The following is a 14,226-nucleotide window of genomic DNA, read 5'->3' as shown; positions in this document are numbered from 1 at the left end:
CTCACAAGACAACAAAATACACATCGAGCACCAATGCAAAAAGTTTTTGACACTCAAAAAACAAACATACTGCTATTATTACACCATTTGCAAAACAGGCAGAGAAATCAAACACATTTACATTGTACAAAAATAAGTCTCTTACCAAACTACACAAACAGCAGAACCACCAGTCACAACACTGCAACGTGAAATGAAGAAAAGCCTTCACCTAGAACAAAAAAGTAAACAAAAAAAAAACATTACAATTGGAATTCACAAAAAATATAACAATAAACATTATAACATGCTATGTCACTACCCAAATGGTCAATCGGGTTGTGTGCCAGAAAACAAATTACACCCTGGAAGCGAGGGGTCACTTCTATTTTTATTTGAACTGATTCCCTGGTGTCTAGTGGCCTTTTCTGCCCCCCCTGGGAGCAGAAACGGCGAAAAAATAAAACCGATCTGCCCCCAAAGGGGGCAGAAAAATCTACAAAATAATTAGGGGCCCAAGGAAGCGACCCTTGCCCAAGGGGTCGCTTCCTACAACAAAAATTAGATCCCTGGTGTCTAGTGGGCTTTTCTGCCCCCCCCCCCTGGGAGCAGAAACGGCAAAAAAATAACACCGATCTGCCCCCAAAGGGGGACAGAAAAGTCTTCAAAAAATTTAGGGGCCCAAGGAAGCGACCCTTGCCCAAGGGGTCGCTTCCTACAATAATAATAAGATCCCTGGTGTCTAGTGGGCTTTTCTGCCCCCCCCTAGGAGCAGAAACGGCAAAATAAGGACACCGATCTGCCCCCAGAGGGGGCAGAAAAGTCTTTCAAAAATTTGTGGGCCCAAGGAAGCGACCCTTGCCCAAGGGGTCGCTTCCTACAATAATAATAAGATCCCTGGTGTCTAGTGGGCTTTTCTGCCCCCCCTGGGAGCAGAAACGGCAAAACAAATGACACCGATCTGCCCCCAGAGGGGGCAGAAAAGTCTTCAAACAATTTAGGGCCCCAAGGAAGCGACCCTTGCTCAAGGGGTCGCTTCCTACATAAATAATGATATCCCTGGTGTCTAGTGGGCTTTTCTGCCCCCCCTGGGAGCAGAAACGGCGAAAAAAACCCACCGATCTGCCCCCAGAGGGGGCAGAAAAGTCTTATAATAATATATGGCCCCCAGGAAGCGACCCTTACCCAAGGGGTCGCTTCCAAAATAAAATAAAACACATCCCTGGTGTCTAGTGGGGCATCCCTGCTCCACGATCGCGACGCTGTGCGCGATCGTGGAGCAGGAATGCCCTGTATTGAGACATCAGGGGAGAGGAAATACTCTTTCCTCTCCCCCGATGCCTCAATACGCTCTGAAAGGCCCCCGCCGCCCCACCGGAACACACAAGACTCACCTACTCGCTGTGGACGCCTGGAAGCAAATGGCTTCCAGGCGTCCGAGCACTTCCTGATGACGCCGGCGTGCGCTGTGCGCGCTGACGTCACCAGGAAGCGTGGGGGGGCTCGGGGGTGGCAGCGGAAACTCTTCCGCTGCCATCCCCGTCTGTGGGGGCACGATCGATGCCCCAGGGGGGGAGCGCCAGCGCTTCCCCCAGGGGCTGTCCTCATGACGGAGCGGTTCCGTCATGAGCACAGCCCAACTGATGCTCATGACGGAACCGCTCCGTCATGAGCATCGAAGGGGTTAATGGCTTTTGATGTCGCAAACGGCTAGATAAATACATACACATAAGGGTATTAGCAGGGGAAAAACACTGTATAATCATTTCCATGCAGTTATTATGTTTTGTGTTTCTTTTTACTTAAGTTGACCATTGTGGCCTGCTAGAAAATGGCTACCACCCGCAGCCTGCATTTGAGTAGATGAAAATTGAAAGGAGGCTTTGCGCTGACTGCGACCTTGCCCTCCCATTGAACTGAAAAGCCATGATCATGACGACAAATCTGGGAGAGATGCCAAATGCCCCTGAACATGAAGATTTGTTGCCAATCCGAATACCGACCTGATGAACTTATAATGGTCCCACGAATGAGATACATTTTATCCTAAAGAGACATCCGTAGAAGTAACGAATTAGTTATGGACTCCTAATTTCTATTCATTATTTGAGACTATCAATGCGTGAGAAAAACTATTGTTGTATCCCAATGTACCAAGACGACATAATTTCCGCCATTCGACTGTTTTTGTAAGATATGATTGCAACATTTAGAATGTAAATTTGGTATAAATATTAGTAGACTAGAGAGGTCTAGCGCCACTTATTCCCGAACCAATGATCAGAGGTCCCGATGCTGACGGAGAGGACGGTGACTCTACATGACGGCTAGAAACTTTAACTATTTTGCTGAGGACCAGTTCTGACTTAGAAAACGACTTTTAGCCAGAATAGGTAAATATGAGAGAAATGAACTTGCATTTAATTGGCTTTTCTTACAATTTTAGATAAACAATATTCTGTTTGAATTACTGTGTCGGGTGGTTATTTTATTGTCATGTTTGTTGAATATATAGCGTGATAAGATGTTTTCACTAGATCTATAGCAACTAGTTGATGCCATTGACCTCAAGGTATATGCAGATTGGTTAAGGTACAGAAAAGTGTTTCCCTTATACATGTCATGGATAGAGTGGTAGGATGAATGTTGGTGTTATGGGCCCCACCAGCTTGTGATGTGTGTGTGCGCGTGTGACTGTGACATCACTCCGTCCGTGGAAGTAGAGGGGATTCGGAAGCTCCAATCTGCACCAGTTTCTTGATAGCAGAATGATGGTTAACTATTGTCTTGATCTGGTGAATTTGCGTGTATATAAGCTTATTGATTATTGATTGATATTGATGTTTGTACTAACACTGTATGTTGACGTCGTATTGAGTTTTGTGTAGTGTGTACGGCTTCCGGGACGTAGGAAGCCGGTGACATTTCCGTAGTAGGGCAGAGGGAGTGCTGCTCTCGGAAAAAGGCGGGATTGATAGCCCTGTATGTAGACAGGGGAAAACGTGTGACAATTGAAGTTGCGCGTCGCATTGTCTGGGTTCGACGAGGTAGCATCGCCGTGTGTTACCATTAGAAAGGTATTTTCTGTGTGAGAGAAGTGTATATGATAGCGAAGGTTATCTGTGAAGTTCTAGTCTTAGGTATCAGGGATCCTTATGGCATTCCGATAACGCTTATCAGTAGAAAGGTAATAGGTATTCACTGAGCTCGCTAGAAGGACAGAGCAGAGGTAAGCGCTGTTTTGTTGACGAGTGATATAATTCTGTAGTAGGACAGACTGTTCGCTGTTCTCGGGAAAGACAGAATTCTGTGTGAATGTACTACATTTTCTGGTGTGAAAGTGCGTGAATGAGAAGGCATTCTGGTTATTTGTGAAACTCTTAGGAGTATTCCGGAGAAAACAGTTAATTGATGCTTGTTAGAAGGGTAGAGTAGAGGGATGTGCTACTTTATCAACGGAAGTAACGATTCTGTAGTAGGGCAGAGGTAAGCGCTGCTCTCGGGAAAGGCGGAATTCTCGTGGGAAAGGTCTTTTGCTGTTCTGTGGCTAGCGAAGCAGACAATGGAGATGTTTGTATGTTGTAACTAACAGTCTCGTAGAAGTTGAAACAAAGTCTACCGAGTAGTTTTGTAAAGGAGGGGTAGACGAGAGAGACAGGAGACAGGAGCAGAAGCCGCTGCAGTGACTGCTGACGTCAGGAAGACCGCGCTGTGATTGGACAGTGGGTTAGAACGGTGGAAGCACGGTAATTGGTGTGCTAGTGTACGCCGCGCAAGGATTGGGAGACATACAGGGTGACGTAGACGCTCCAGGATTGGTGCGTTGGTGTGAGTCGCGCTGGGATTCGTGGACTGAGTCAGTGACGTAGACGCTCCAGGATTGGTGCGTTAGTGTGAGTCGTGCTGCAATTGGACAGGAGATCGTACAGTAGTAGTAAAGACAAAAGGGTTGCGGAAAATCAGAAAATGTATTACCATGCTGAGGAAAAGAAAAAGAAATCCTTGTTTAGTAAGGTTAACAACTGGTTTGACAAGGATAAGGATATTGTGACTAGGGAAGGACAGTTACTTCCTCCGATAAGAACCCCCGCATCCTTCATGGTTGCGAAATATGGGTATCATACCTGTATTTGGTTAGACAACTGGGTAAAGTATACTAGAGAGGATGGAGTTTTAGCTTTCCCAGAGCATGGCTCATTTAATCTGGCCATAATGAGGAACTTACGGGAGAGGATGATGAGCCTAGAGCCTCGGCCTAGGCCAACGCAGTTTGAGGCATTGACTGAATGGGAAGATGAAGTGCATGAGCGAGAAAAGCAGAGGAGTGGAGGAAATTACAGGTATATGTTCGGGCGAAAGTATGATCGCGAAACTCATCATGATCGGATGAGAAGATGGCGAGATGCCAGCATGACTGAGGGATTATATCCTGTGAGTACTGCAGAGGAGACAGAAGGGAGAAAGTGTACAGAAAAAGAACATAATGTAGAAACAAGGAGGTATGGGGCGAATTAGTCTGATGACGATGTCTTAGATGACATGTTCTACAAAAGACCACCCCCGTATAGACGAGAACCAGAGGTAGGAACAGCAGTTACCCCAATGAGAGACACCCTGCGGATTATAAAGACAGAAGTTATGACCCCTGAGTTGAAAAGCAGTAGTTCTCTTGCGGAAAGAGAGAGAGAGAGAGAAAGAGAGAGGGAAAGAGAGAGAGAAAGAGAAAGAGAAAGGGAGAATGAAATTGAGGATGAAAAGACCAGAGAACTAGCAAGAACCACATTTGAATTGACAGAGAAAATCAGAGAATTGATCAAAAATCTTGAAGCAGTTACGGTGCCTGTAACAATAGGTCCGGTTATGCCTGTGTTCGAAAAGCAGAGGGTTGGTGAAAGTGGTTTGACAGTTCCATATGTAGCCAACAGATTGATTGTTCCTCCAGAGCAGACAAAAATGAGAACGGGAGAAAATCAGTGGAGATCAGGAGAAAATCAGTGGAGACATACCATATGTGGAGGAGAGTTGAATGTTCAGACTAACTCAGGTTTGAACTCTGGTTGTATGGAAGGGAACAGAGGATCGATCTTAGAACCACAAAGAGTGACAGAACCAGGGGGTGCAGAAAAATCCACAGGGATAACTGCGGAAGATTTGAATGATTGGCTGAAAGCTTTGCAGAGGAAAGAAAAGGAATCCCAGGGAATTGATGTAGCTAGACTACGTATGGAAATGGAGGAGCTGATTGTAGGAACAATCTCTATAGAAACGATGAAAAATTATCAGGAAGGGGAGATTCTATTCCTGTGCAAAAGTATCACATGGAGAGCAAAGAACATACATGACAGGTTGAAAGGAATAGCCAGTGAAATGGGGATCGACATGGAGAAGGTAAAAGCTTTACAAAAGCCTTACCGAGTGGATTTTAAAGATAAGGACATTGAGAATCTGAATAATGCAGGCCGAACAGGGCAGATTAAGGAGATGATTGCTTTGCTGAGTAAATGGGGAGATGTGGAGAGATGGAAAGATAGATGGTATAGAAAGCGAGAGGATGCAGCAGACAGAACATACTCAACATTCCCTATGAAAGAAAAGGAGAAAGCAGTGACAGCTTATCCCATGAGGGAGATTCCAGGAGGAGGGTACGTACATGTCCCATGGACCAGACAAGATATTTTGTCATTTACAAATGATTTCCCTCGACTAAGAGAGAAGCCCGTCGAGTGGTATAGACAGGTTGACAGGTTTGTGAAGTTGTCAAAAGTGCTGTGGATCGACTTGAATAGTCTGTTTGATATAATTGTACCAGCAGACCTGTGGGCTGAATGTAAGATAGTCATAGACTGGCCCACTAAAGAATATCCGAGAGATCCAAAGACAGGAGCTCCAGACCCGGAGGTTATGAAAAAGTATGAGCAGGTTATGGCTTTCCTGAAAAATAAGATACCCCCCAAGGAAACAGACTGGGTTAAAATAGATCGAACACATCAGGAAGTGAAAGAATCAGTCCATGCTTACTATGAAAGACTAATACTGGCTTTCAAACAGTTCAGTGGAGAGGAACATCTGGGTGACAATGATCTGAGCCATTTTGTATATAGATTTGTGTTTGGCTTGCGACCTGAAATCAGTGAAATGATAAGGCAGCATACCGTAGACTGGCAGAGCAAAAAGATTGATGAGATCCTGAGACATGCAAAATACTTCAGTGATGAAATTGAGGCAAAGCAAAGGAAACTGAAGGAAAAGGCAATGCGGGCACAGGTGAAAGTTGCAGAAAGACAGGAAGCTCAGTTGGTTGAACAAGCAAATAACCCAGGAAATAAACCTAGGTTTGGCCCAGGAAAAGGGAAAGGCAATATTGAGGAAGCAAAGAAGAAGTTTCCCTGCCACAACTGTGGAAAATTAGGGTACTGGAAATCCGAGTGTAAGAATCCACCGTCTACTAATGATGACAATCCATCATTGAATTCACAGGTGCAGAGTGAGGGGTGTGGTCAGCATCAGCAACAGCAGAAGGCTGTTAAGCAGCAGAATCAGGTGCCAAAACCACCCTTGCCACAAAGAAGAGGATCCCAGAAGTACAGCCAAGATTCGGGGTTCTACGATGAAGAGCAGGTAAACAAGCCAAAAGGCGCAAGTGCTGTGTCACAATATTGGCTAAGGAATGAGGGAAGTGATTCTGAGAGAGAATTCTGACGGTGCCGAAGAGAGGAGGAAGAGTGCGTACTTGGCGCAACTCTAGAAATAGACCAGGCAGGACCATTTGTAGATGGAAAAATCAATGGTGAAAGTCTTACTTTTCTAGTTGACACAGGAGCTACGAGATCAACTGTCAGGTCAGCTGATATAAAGAATCTTTCTCTCTCGGATGAAGCAATCCAAGTAGTTGGTGTGTCCAACACACAGATCAAAACTCATCTTACTGAACCAGTAAGAGTTAGAATAGGGAAATTTTCAGAAATGCACCGATTTTTGGTGTGTGACACTAGTCCTGTGAACTTGCTAGGCAGGGACCTGCTGTGCAAGATGAATTGCACTATTTTCTGTACTCCAGATGGAATAACCTTTGAAACACCAGATGAGGATGTCCTATACAGAATGACCATGGATAACAGGGAATGTGAGGCTATGGGAACATATGCTGTGTTTAATCCAGATGCATTACCCCCAGAATTAAAACAGACAGTAAAAGCAGCAGTTTGGGATTTTACTGGAGAAGATGTGGGCCTGATGAGAAATGTAGATCCAGTAAAAATTACCATAAAAGAGGGAGTGGTTTACCCAAACATTCCACAATACAGACTAACACCTGAAATAATTGAAGGAATAACACCCATAATTGAGAAAATGATCCAGCAGGGGGTGTTAAGAGAAATATTGAGCAGCCCATGTAATTCACCAATAATGGGACTGAAGAAACCCAATGGAAAGTTCAGAATAGCACAGGATTTGAGAAAAATTAACAAGATTGTTGTGTCATGCTGTCCCATTGTGCCAAATCCATCAGTGATTTTGTATCAGATTCCCCATGATGCAGAATGGTATACAGTAATTGATTTGTGCCAGGCTTTCTTTTCAATCCCGTTGCATCATGACAGCCAGACGATTTTTTCATTTAGATTTGGGGAGCGAATTTTGGCATGGTGCCGAATTCCACAAGGGTATACAGAGAGCCCTTCGATATTTAATCAATTGCTGAAGAAATCTCTGGAGAGTCTAACAATGCCTGAAAATTCAGTTTTGGTCCAATACATTGATGACCTGCTTGTGGCATCAAAAACACGTGAAGCCTGTGAAGTAGACACCATTTTTTTACTGAATCACTTGGCAGATGGAGGATTAAAGGTATCTCCAGCCAAATTGCAATTCTGCAAAAAAGAAGTCCAGTATTTGGGATATAATATTGAGAAAGGCCTGAGGAAAGTGACCATTGACAGGATTAAAATCATCAGAGGGATGAGAGCCCCAATGACACAAAGAGAAGTAAGAATGTTCCTGGGAATGGTTGGTTACTGTCGTCAGTGGATAAGTAACTTTTCCCTGATTGCCAAGCCACTGATTAAATTGACAAAAAGTGAGGTGAAAGACCCATTGGAATTAAACCCAGAAGAAATGGCAGCATTTAAAGAGTTAAAGAACAGGATATGTGAAGCTGCTGCACTAGGAATGCCAGATTACGAAAAAGAATTTGAGCTGTACTGTAGTAAGAGAAATGGATGTGCACTTTCAGTGTTAATCCAGAAACATGGACGTCTGAGAAGGCCAATTGCATACTTCTCATCAATACTTGACACAGTAGCTGTGGGTTTACCAGGTTGCCTGAAAGCAGTAGATGATACATGCAGAAGTCTGGAACAAAGTGAGGGAATCATAATGGGATATCCTGTACGGGTATTTGTACCTCATGATGTGGCAATCCTTTTAACAAGGAGCCGGACACAGTTCATGTCTCATAGTCGGCTGACTAAATATGAGGAAGTCATTCTTGGTGCAACAAATGTGAGCCTTGAGAGATGCGTGAATGTGAATCCAGCGACACTGTTGCCTGATGCTGAATGTGTGGGAGTAAGGAATGAAGTTGATCATGACTGCCTGGATGTGCTTGATTACTGTACAAAACCAAGACCAGACATAAGAGATCTGCCACTGCCTGAGAGTGATCATGTGTTGTTTGTGGATGGATCTTGCTTGAGAACGGATGAAGGAACACTGAGTGCCGCATATGCTGTGTGTACAGTTTCAGGAGTTGTGAAAGCATCACCTTTGAAAGGAGTTAAATCCGCTCAGGTGGCAGAATTGGTGGCCCTAACGAAAGCTTGCAAGATTGGAAGAAATGTGAGAGTGACTGTGATGACTGACAGCCAGTATGGCTTCGGAGTTGTCCATGATTTTGGCCAGCTATGGCTACAAAGAGGTTTCCTGACCTCAAGTGGAACTCCCATAAAGAATGCTGAAGTGGTTGGAAAATTGCTAGAGGCGATACAGCTGCCTAAAGAACTAGCAGTTGTAAAATGTGCTGCTCATGGTCAAGGTGATGATTTTGTCACCGTTGGGAACACATTTGCCAATGACATAGCACAATACCGTGCAAGGAATAATCATTCCATTAATCGGAGTAAAGAAAGAGAAATGTCTTCTTGTTCCTTAATGTTTACTAATGCGGTGGGAACATGGGAGGAAGTGAAGCAGTTGCAGGATGAGGCAGGAGATGAGGAAATGAAAGATTGGGTGAAAGCAGGTTGTGCACCAAGGGAAAAAGACCATGTGTGGGTCTATAGGGATGGAAGACCAGTCATGCCCAATAGCATGTTGTCAACAATGGCAAGGATGTATCATGGCCAAGGACACTTGGGGATGGATGCTGTGATAAGGGCCTTTAAGCAGACCTGGTATAGTCCAAAATTCAGGCTGATAGCAGAGAGTCTCTGTCAGAGATGTCTGATATGTCAGCAATTCAATCCTGGAAAGAGAACAGTGGTGAGCCTAGGAACCATAGGCAGGGAGGGAGGACCCTTCACAAGAATGCAGATAGACTTCATCGAAATGCCCCAAGTTAATAGATTAAGGTATGTCCTGGTGGTGGTCTGTTTGTTCTCCAGGTGGGTGGAGGCATATCCAACAAAAAGAAATGATGGGATAACAGTGGCCAAGCTACTGTTAAGAGAATTCATCCCAAGGTATGGGTTCCCAGTGACCATTGAATCAGACAGAGGAGGACATTTTTATAACGAAATCATGGGTTTGATTTGTGAAGCATTGAGTGTACAGCAGAAGCTACATTGTGCTTACCGACCAGAGGCTTCTGGTGTGGTTGAACAAATGAATGGTACCATCAAAAACAGAATTGGCAAAATGTGCCTGGCCACAGGAATGAAATGGCCCGATGTCTTACCTCTAGTCCTGATGACAATTAGGTCTACTCCAGACAGAACAACAGGTTTGAGTCCACATGAAATTATCATGGGACGTGCTATGAGACATGCCTTTGTACCAGTCAACAAGCTGATGACTCTAACTGATGAAATGATTTTGGATTACTGTAAGGACCTGGCTGACGCAGTTCATTCTGTGTTTCACCAGGTTGGAGAAGACGCCACCACACTTGAAAAGAAACCAGCCCATGATCTGAGCCCAGGGGACTGGGTAAGAATAATAGTCCACAGAAGGAGGAATTGCCTGGTTCCAAGGTGGGGAAGGCCAAGACAAGTCATTCTGACCACAACGACTGCTGTGAAGTGTGCTGGAGTGAAAAATTGGATACATGCAAGTCACACTCTGAGAGTTCCAAACCCAAGTGACGGCACTGGAAAAGAATACTTTGAAGAATCAGATTCCAGTGATGATGCAGACAGTGAGGCAGTAAAAAGGAAAAAGAATCCTGAAAGGGGGGAAAGTGAGTCAAGAGAAACTTTCATCCCACCAGAAGAAGTTCGAAAAAGAACATTGAAAACTTCTGAGACGAGTCCAGATTCTGAAGAAGTGCCTGAAATTCCAACTAACAGTGACGAGCACAAAAAGAAAGAAAGAAAAGAAAAGAACATTCCAACAGAGGTGACACCTGAATCAAATGAGATAATTGGACAAGTTCCACCTGAGATAATTCTTGAAGAAGAAGGGACAGAAAAAGAAAGAGAGGGACGGATTGCGGAAAAACCCCGAGGAGGTGTAGGGAACATCAACAAGAAGCTAGGTGAAGGGACAAGTAGACAGCAAGAAGATTGCGTGTCGGAGACCCGAGGAGGGACAAAAGTAGGGAAATCTCAATTGGTGGAAAAAGAGACTGTTGGAGAAAAGGAAATTGTTGGAAAAGAGAAAACTGTTGATGAACAAGAAGCAACTGAGACAGAATCTGATTAAAGTGAAAATGAGATACATGGAGGACGAGTTCTGAGAAAGAGAACTTGGATTGGAGAAAGAAACAATAAAGAAGGAAGACAAAAGAGAAATGCTAAAGGAGATCTGTGGCCCAACAAGATAAAGAGACTGAGGTATCGACTGACACGAGTTAACTCTCCGAAAGCTGATCAAAGGGAACGAAGTGTCAAGTCAAAACCCAGCGAAAGAAGAGGAAACAAAGATATCTGAAGGAACTAAAAGAATCAGAAAACCAAACCAGAAGTATAAGTCACCAGAATGGACGTATGTGGCACTGCCTGAACAAGGAGAAGAGGCAGACAGTCAAGGAAGTCCAGAGGAGGCTTTACTGAAAGTGGTTGATGAAGAAGAAGCAGTGGGAATCCTGAGAGTTATCTTGTCCGACATTGGAGAAGAGACGGATGTTCAGGACCTAATACAGTTTGATGATGATGAGGAAACAGTGAAAAGTGATGAAAATCCAAATTGAATAAATCCAAAGAAGTCACTTGAAGAAGAAAGTGAAGAAGTAAAATTAAGAACTAATAGATTGTAATAATCTGGTGGGTACCTGCTGCCCTGAAAAGTTCGGTAGTGGAGTAGAAGAGGCTAAGTCAAAAGACACGGTCAAATTAACAAGATGGCTAACACTGAGAATAATCAAAGTAGATGTACCTTCTTGAAAAGATGGTGCAAGATGTGCTGCTGCTGTACAGGATTATTAATGCTGCTTTGGAGCGTGCTTGCTCTTCTGATCTCTTTTAGAGTAACAATAGACACTTTAGAAGGACATACTGAGAACAGGACTAACATAGGGAAGAGTTCACAGAAGATAGTTCCAACTAGAACTAGCAATGTATATATACATAAGGATAGGTCAATTAATGATTTTTCTAGCAATGTGTTTTCAAAATTGCTGTATGAATACGTAAAGACAATGGATGTAAGGGATTGCTACGTCTGTATGCAATTACCTGCTACTGTTTCGGAAGGAGTGACTTATCATCATCTTCCGGCTACGTATGGAATTTCATGTAGTGTGTTGATTAGTATATTTTATCAATTAGGGAAATTAGATTATAATATGTCTAACATAGATAATATTATTGGGCAACTGCCTATGAATAAGGAACTGAATCCTGCTAAAGAAGCTAACACTTTAGGTGAGATTTTTTTAGAAACCAGAGAATTAACATTAGAATACGTTTTTAGAAATAATTTAACCTGCAGTTTGAAAGAAGAAGAGAAAACTTTTCTAGACATGGTTGAGAGAAGAAGATTGAACATGCATAAGAAAGCAGAAGGGCATAAAATGAGTGAAACAATGTGGGATATTGAGAAAGAAAAAGAATTGAAAAATGGAGCCAGTCCAACAATGGCTAAAGATGCACCACAGAAAGGCAAACTATGCATTACCAGGAAGAGATCCCAATATGATCATTATTTCATAGGGACTAGTGAGTGCCATGATACATACTTTATTGCAACCGGATGGGGATTTAGAGGAGGAGAAGATCCAGTTTTTCCGGGAGTGTATTATATTTGTGGGAACAAGGCTTATTACCGTTTGCCTGACCATTGGTTTGGCACATGTTATGTTGGCCTGGTCTTTCCAAAGATTTTTCATATGGATAGAGTAGACAATGCTGAACATACTAATCCCTTAACACGCTATAGAAGAGAAACATGGACAGAAATTGTAGGAGATATTTTTGGAGCTTTAATACCAGCAGTGGGAATTTCATTGAATGCATATGGCATTCGGAAGCTGTCAACAGTGGTAGATCGCTTGTCAACAAGCACCGCTGGAGGCTTTCTTTTGGTAAATACTGAAATGGTTGCTTTACGCGCTATGGCGATGCAAAATCGACTTGCCCTTGACATTCTTTTGGCAAAAGAGGGTTGAGTCTGTGGAATGCTGAAAGTTCAACATTGTTGCACTTACATTCCTGACGAAAGCAAAGATCTAAAAATCTACATCAAAAATATTACTGATTTGCATGAAGAATTAGTACCACTGGAAGCTGAAAGTATCTGGACTAAAATGGCTAATAAGATGATTGCTATTAAGAATTTTGTAGCTAAAATAGGTAGTACCATTTTTGGTAAGATATTATTTCCATTAACGTGTGTAATTGTTGCATTATTGATTCTTAGATTAGGGTGTATGTCTTGTAGATATAGAAGAAATAAAAAGAAAATAACAAGAGAAAATGTTAAAAAGAGACAAAAGAAACCAGAAAGAGATCCACAAGAAATAGAATTAGAAGAATTGAGAGAAAGCATGTATATAGAAACTAAGAGAGAAGATGATATGGAAACAAGGGTTTAAAATTAAACAAGAAGACATTTTTAATTTCTTCAAAAGGGGAAATTAAATTGATTTTTTTGGGGGGGTTCGATTTTTGTGGTGATAAGATATCACCAAAGGGGGGATTGATGGAGCAGGATTTTTACTTTAAAACCAAATACCTGTTTCATTTTCGTATGTTATTATTAAAAGTACTACTGATTAATTGGTAATTACTAAAGATTTGTCGAGTCTTGTCTAACCAACCTTATTAACAGAAGAATTACACGTGGGAATGCTATTGCATGGCTAAAATAATAAGTGAACTAAGTTAGTGAGCAAACTGACAGAATAGATGTTGCTTATGTGATGTTATTGTGTTTTGCGCTTATAATTAACATGCATTAATGGCTTTTGATGTCGCAAACGGCTAGATAAATACATACACATAAGGGTATTAGCAGGGGAATAACACTGTATAATCATTTCCATGCAGTAATTATGTTTTGTGTTTCTTTTTACTTAAGTTGACCATTGTGGCCTGCTAGAAAATGGCTACCACCCGCAGCCTGCATTTGAGTAGATGAAAATTGAAAGGAGGCTTCGCGCTGACTGCGACCTTGCCCTCCCATTGAACTGAAAAGCCATGATCATGGCGACAAATCTGGGAGAGATGCCAAATGCCCCTGAACATGAAGATTTGTTGCCAATCCGAATACCGACCTGATGAACTTATAATGGTCCCACGAATGAGATACATTTTATCCTAAAGAGACATCCGTAGAAGTAACGAATTAGTTATGGACTCCTAATTTCTATTCATTATTTGAGACTATCAATGCGTGAGAAAAACTATTGTTGTATCCCAATGTACCAAGACGACATAATTTCCGCCATTCGACTGTTTTTGTAAGATATGATTGCAACATTTGGAATGTAAATTTGGTATAAATATTAGTAGACTAGAGAGGTCTAGCGCCACTTCTTCCCGAACCAATGATCAGAGGTCCCGATGCTGACGGAGAGGACGGTGACTCTACATGACGGCTAGAAACTTTAACTATTTTGCTGAGGACCAGTTCTGACTTTGAAAACGACTT

General features: G+C 42.7%; 1 long non-coding RNA gene across 1 annotated transcript; it reads left to right on the top strand.

Moving 5' to 3' along the window:
• Window positions 1-2,260: 2,260 nt before the first annotated feature.
• LOC146832733 (uncharacterized) lies at window positions 2,261-13,809 on the top strand. Its single transcript, XR_014961327.1, has 3 exons — window positions 2,261-2,372; window positions 6,457-6,597; window positions 13,654-13,809. It is a non-coding gene; the product is annotated as an uncharacterized LOC146832733 (long non-coding RNA).
• The last annotated feature ends 417 nt before the right edge of the window (window positions 13,810-14,226 follow it).

Source organism: Triturus cristatus, chromosome 5_1 (genome assembly GCF_964204655.1).
Source record: "Triturus cristatus chromosome 5_1, aTriCri1.1, whole genome shotgun sequence".
Taxonomy (NCBI): Eukaryota; Metazoa; Chordata; class Amphibia; order Caudata; family Salamandridae; genus Triturus; species Triturus cristatus.
This window is presented reverse-complemented; position numbering and strand designations above follow the sequence as displayed.